The following is a 6,008-nucleotide window of genomic DNA, read 5'->3' on the forward strand; positions in this document are numbered from 1 at the left end:
TTGCACGGGGTAAATAGGCATCTAGTTTTGCATAAGTCCTGATTTCTGGGCTACTGATCCTTGGGCTCTCTGTGCTCCATTTTCACCAAACAAAAGCTGCAAGTTTAAAAATATAAGTAATCACTGACCAGCAGTAAATCAGAAAATAAAATTCACTTCTTTTTTTAAAAAAAAAGAAAGCTAAAATACTGTGAAGAAAGGATATCTTTCATTATATGCCCAGTAGGTGTGCAAAGTTTGCTATCAAAATGCTCTTGCTACAGCACAAATCAGTGATCCAGGCTGTCCTATATACTTTTTAAAGTGTGCTGTATCATAGCAGCCTCTGTATTACATTTCTAAATGTCTTGGTGCCAACAGTTACAAGGCAGGTTCTCCTGACACTAGCAACTAATTCAGAAGAGTTTAGCACAAAGCAGTGGGAGCTTGGAACAGCCCCTGCCAAGAGATTGAAGAAGCAAATGTGATTAAACTGTTCTTTTTTATATTATTATACCAGAAAAATGTGACAGTGAGTTGACATACTGTAAAACTGTTTAGATCCATACCAAGAATAAAAGCTGAGCTGAGAGAACATAGCATTATATTACTATTTAATCTTCCATTCTGTCCCCACCCTACTAGTGCAGATTTTTCTGTCTGTGGTAAAAGATTGAGTCAGATTTTCAGATCTCTTAGACAAATGCAACTTTGTGGAAGTGAGTGGTATTTCACTCATGAAAATACAAACCTGCCCCAAAGAGGTTAACATTTCTTAAAGGATTTAAGGGAGGAATTCCAAGTAATAAAGGGAGTTGAGTGCTGCATGGAGAAAAATATAAGAGCAGGAAGCTAATCAAGACAAAAGAGAAAAATGGAATGACTGAAGGGAAGAGATTGAAGATGTCAAGAGCAGTAATTGAAGACGATGGAAGTGACTGAGCAGGGAAGAGTTGTTCAAGGGAGTGAATAGAAGTAGCTGGAGAGAGGAGATAAATGTCCAGAACAGTGCCTGAAACAGGAGCAACGGAGATGGTTGATGTAGGTCAAGCTGGGAAAGTAGAACGACAGAAGAGATCGAAAGGTATCTGTAGATGGAGTTTATTGCAGGGAAATTCTGAGTAACTGCTGAAGCTCAGAGCACACAAGGTTCAGAAGCTGAAGAGAAAAAAATGTCAGAGACCCAAAGTCATTTTTGATGATGATTTAACTTTGCAGAATATATCTCTGATTTTTCAAATTAAGTTTGCAAGCTGTGATTTTTCTTGTACTTCATTACAAGTTTGTTTTAATTTGTTACTTGTGTTCTTAAAAGAAAGGCGAGCTGTTACATTGTGGGGTTTTTTTCTTTTGTGAAATCATTTTGTTCCAAAAATATCTGGCCAACACATTAAACAAGGCTGAAGATTATTGCACTTATACAAGCAGTTTTCCTACAACAAATGGAGCTCCAGATAATTATACTTGTATGAAGTTTGAGCTAATATTCCATCACAGTTGTGTTGCGTGGTGTCTCCAGTTCATGTAGAAATGATAATAATAAACTGTATTCTTCAGTATGCACCCTGATGTCTAACTTCAAAAACTAGGAACAATGCAAACTGACTATGTACTGTACATCATGTGGGGAGGGGGGCGGGTTTCTTCCTTTTATTGATCCCTTATGTTCAAAGTGTACATTTGAAACAGTAAATAATAAAACAGTATTCTGAAATGAAGGACCGTTGTGACTGTGAAGTTCCTGGGAGAAACCAATGTGAAATCATTACAGAGTCATTATTATACACTCTCTTATTAGGTACAAATATAGCTGAAGATATAGATATATCCATCTACAGAGAGAATAACACATTTGAGTAGGTTGTTTGGCTTACAATGGAAAAAGGCTTCCAGGCAATGTTGGGATAGCCAAGACAATACAGACCTTCAGTCATGATGCAAATTTGCACTGTGCTCTTTTGTTGCTGTTAGCTATAGCGCCAGTGCTGTCCTTTTACCTCTAAACACAAATACCAGGAAAAAAATGGAAGTAGAGGTTGTCTCCAGAGGATGGTGCACCCTGGAAACTTTGATACAGTACAAAAACAATTTTCTGCTTCGCAATATGAATGTGGCAATGTATCCTCCTTCGTTGCAGCCCTTTCCTAGCTATCCAGAGCACGTTTCTCTGTTATAGTCTGTAAAATTAAATACGTACACATCATCTGCAAAGTAGGGATCTGACAGAAGCAAATGAGGGCTTCTGCTTTACCATGCTGGCTCATGAAGCTCATAAATGAGGGCCTGATGTTCCAGTCCTGTTGAGTTCATCCTGAACTACCCAGTGTAAGTGAAAATAAAATCAGACTGAGTATCAACAGCATTGTGTCTGGACCAACTGCATTAAATGGGAAGTTTTATTTTGTGGGGGGAGGTTCTGTGTTTTTTATTGCTTTCTTCTCACAAAATCAAGAATAAGAAGAAACACGGTGAGTTCTTTTCTAGCTTTGCCATTGACTAACTGGCACTTTGAGTGAATCATTTAAGCCCTCTGCACAGTTTACCTGTCTCTAAAATGGGTATAGTGATGCATACACACCTCACTGATAGGCATTTCTCTTTTTAGTTTGCTTTAGTACTACCACTTATCATTAAGCACTTCTCATTAATAAGACCGCATTTTCAGTTTTATAATCTTGTCAAACTGTAATGGTTTGGGTTGCTATCTGTCAGATATAGGATCCCCTGCTTCACCTGCAAAAGTTATAAGGTGTGGAGAGGTGACCAGGGTATTGCAAGGAGAAAGAGGATGGACATATGATTAAAGCGAATCAAAGCTGTCCTGGAGAATGGAATTATCTGCCTGCCTCCTCCATGGAGTTCCCGTGTGATGCTAGGTAAGTCACTGAAACCAAACATTTCACTGATGTGAAACCTAACGCTCCTCATATTCTGGGTACTCAGTTCAGGACTTTGGGATGTCATTTGCAGAAGTGTTGAGAACTTATAGCTGCAATTGGTATCATTTGCACATGCATTGGACATAGAAAACATATCTGATAATACCAAGTACTCTGAAAGAAACAGGTCTTTGTGTCTCAGATTAGGTCTGTAAGATTAGTGTGCCTGCTTGACCTTAACTTTTGACCAGGACTTTTCCATATTTTTACATAGTTTATTTATACACACTTGTACATATGTGTCGTCATTCACACACACACAGCAATTCTGACAGGGCAAGTGTATATGCTGTTTCTCTGTCCTCTGAACAGCTTAAAACATTTGGGAATGTTCCTCTACTGATAAGGTACACTCGGCATTATTTTATCTCCAGGCATAAAAGTTTTAGTTGGCAATACGGTATTGCTTCCAGACTGACACTTAATTCTGTTCAGGTTTTTATACCAAGGCTATCCTTCTATTAGAAGACATGTCACATGAAGTGTTAGGCAAGCTACTGATTAAAATTCATTGCTGTTTGGTGGCTGTAAATTCAGTAAAACAGACTGACTGATTTGTGGGAAGGGAGCATGCCCATGTTAATAAGTAAAGTACATAGGATGACCAACTTGTTAAAATTGAAAGGCAGACATATCTGCCTCTCCCCCTCCTCCCCCACCCCGCCATGGCCAGAGCAGAGCCAAGTGGAACAGGGGCAGATGCAGGCTTCCCACTGTGGGGTTGGGGTTCCCCGCCCTCCAGGAGCCCCACACCAGCCACATGCCCCCTGCCCACCTCGCAGCAGCAGAGGACACAACTCCACACTGCCACCACCCCACTGCTACCAGACAGGCAGGGGGTGCATGGCCAGCACAGGGCTCCCGAGGGAAAGGGAGAAAGGCAGGGAGCCCTGAGCCCACAGTGGCCAGCCTGCATCCACCCCATACACAAATCTGATGGGGAGCATGTGCCCCCCCTGCCTCTCCCCAGCGGTACATGCAGTGGTAGGGAGCTGCCCTCACCCCCACCACACCCTCTGTACGAGCCGCCTATGGCTCCATCCCACTCCACACCCCAGCCTCAGGCCCCATGCACTGCCCTGGCTGGGCAGCATCCCCAGCCCCTGCCCCACTCCCTCCTTCAACATGGGGGGCCTTGATCTGCCCCTCCCTGCATCCCCCAAGTCCCCTCCCCCACAACGGCTTATCTGCAGGAAGCTGCTCTCCACGCTGCCTAGCTGTGTTCCCAGCCATGTGCATGTATGTGGGTGCACACATGCATGTGGCACCCCCTGCATCTCGCTCCTGGCAGCCCCTTGCAGGCTGGAATGCTTCCAGCCTACAAGGGGAAACCCACCATTTCCCAATCCCTGCACAATACTGAAAATCTGGGATAAATGCTGTCCCGGAGTCATGCAGCCTGGGACTGGGACTTGATGTTCCCAGTCTGGTACTGTCCTACCCAATTAGGGATGGGTGACCACCCTAAAAGTACAGGCAGCCACAAGGGCGTATACAGGAAGCATACAACTGATCTCCCTCCTAATCACAGTTCTGTGAGTATGCTGTGGCTGAGTTCTAACCAAGCTTTCAAAAATCAAAGTAAGCTTTACTGGGTACCAAAAGTGGCTTTTTGTGCTAAGGAATTTTGTTACTCAGCTTATTTACAACTAGCTAAACTTGTCCTTTCTCTGACCTCCTCCCCCCTCCAAGGCCCTGTGTTAAAGTGAAAAGGCTTTCTTCTACAAAAGAACTGAAACACACCACTGGAGAGGGTCTTGCCAGATATGACTACAGCCTCTGTGTGCTTCTCTAGCAGAGAATCTGTATGTGCAGGGGCAGCAAAGGGCTTCATGCTTCCCCCTTACACACACATACACCCCACCCCACAAATCCTGGCTGGGTTGGGGTAGTTCACCAGCAGTAAGTTTGAGCAGGCTCCCAAATTCTTCTACCTTACATGAGCTGCCTGTGTCTCTAGAGCAGTTCACAATCCAGATGGCACAAATTTATCTTAAAGGAATCTGCTGCCGCACTCCCCACCACTGCTGCATTTCGGGGCTGCACCTTTTGCCCCGAGCCTCCTGAAAACTATTGCATAAAAATCTGATTCTCAGCTTCTACCAACAGCCACAAAACATAACGAACTCTGGGTCTCTCTCAGCATGATCAGTGGAGCACAGCATCAAAAAATTCTGCCAGCTTCTCGATTAACCCTGGTACTTTTATTCACTAACCTGCTTCCACTGCACAGCCTCTTCTCTCTGACTCGCAAGATTTGCCTGCACTCCAGCCACAGTTGTAGCTGTATCTTATGCAGGCATATAAGAATCTAGCTTTAAGTTAGCTGGCTTAGGTACTGCTAGCAATGTAGCCACAACGGCATAGAATTCATTGAGCTGCAAAACCCACGTGAAAAGAGGAACCACTTAGATGGTTAACTTCATGTTATTATGAGTATGCTGTTTGTCCACACTTGCATATTAATGTGATGCAATAAACTCCAGTGCTTACTGCACTGGAGTGTGTTGCTCTTGGGCACAGTATTTACATATATGCCAGGGATTGCAGTATGTTGAGTTCAGAGCAGCCTCAACTGACAGGGGGATCGGAGGGTTAGCCTGTTCCCCACCCAACTCAACGTGCTGTGGAGGGACTGGCTGGGGCATGAGGGTGCTCCAGAGCAGGGCTAGCCTTGTGCCCCAGCCAGCTGGGGCAGCATCTGCACGTGCACTGCAGCAGAGCTTTCTACTCTACAGCAGGATAGTACTTGCAAGTAGTACTATCCTGCTGTAGAGTAAATTAGTTTAGTCCAGCCTAATTGGGGCACACATGTAGACACACAACATTTACTGCACAGCTAATTAGTCTACTGCACAGTAAATGTCTTGTGTAAACGCACCCACTTAAGTATACACAGAAGCTTCAATCACACTAGTATTGACCTTGGTTTCAGAGATCCTTGATCTCCAGGGATGCATTATATGCAGAGAATCTACCATGCTTTCAAAGAGTTGGCCAACTCTTCCCCCATCTCTCATGAAATTGCCCTGATTTATTCACTTTGGAATAACTCCTTGGCATGGACTAAGTGGTTTACATATTACCAGC

General features: G+C 43.9%; 1 long non-coding RNA gene across 1 annotated transcript in view; it reads right to left on the minus strand.

The window, feature by feature from the left end:
- The window catches only part of LOC109300797, an 11,119-nt gene extending 5,561 nt beyond the window's left edge, over positions 1 to 5,558 (minus strand). Inside the window, exons 1-2 of the long non-coding RNA XR_002098332.1 lie at positions 5,135 to 5,558; positions 2,177 to 2,295 (exon numbers count right to left, since the gene is read on the minus strand). This is a non-coding gene — a long non-coding RNA (uncharacterized LOC109300797). The remainder of the gene's footprint in view (positions 1 to 2,176; positions 2,296 to 5,134) is intronic.
- Positions 5,559 to 6,008: the final 450 nt, after the last annotated feature.

This window comes from Gavialis gangeticus, unplaced genomic scaffold (assembly GCF_001723915.1).
Source record: "Gavialis gangeticus isolate Ggan-Ray unplaced genomic scaffold, GavGan_comp1, whole genome shotgun sequence".
Classification (NCBI taxonomy): Eukaryota; Metazoa; Chordata; order Crocodylia; family Gavialidae; genus Gavialis; species Gavialis gangeticus.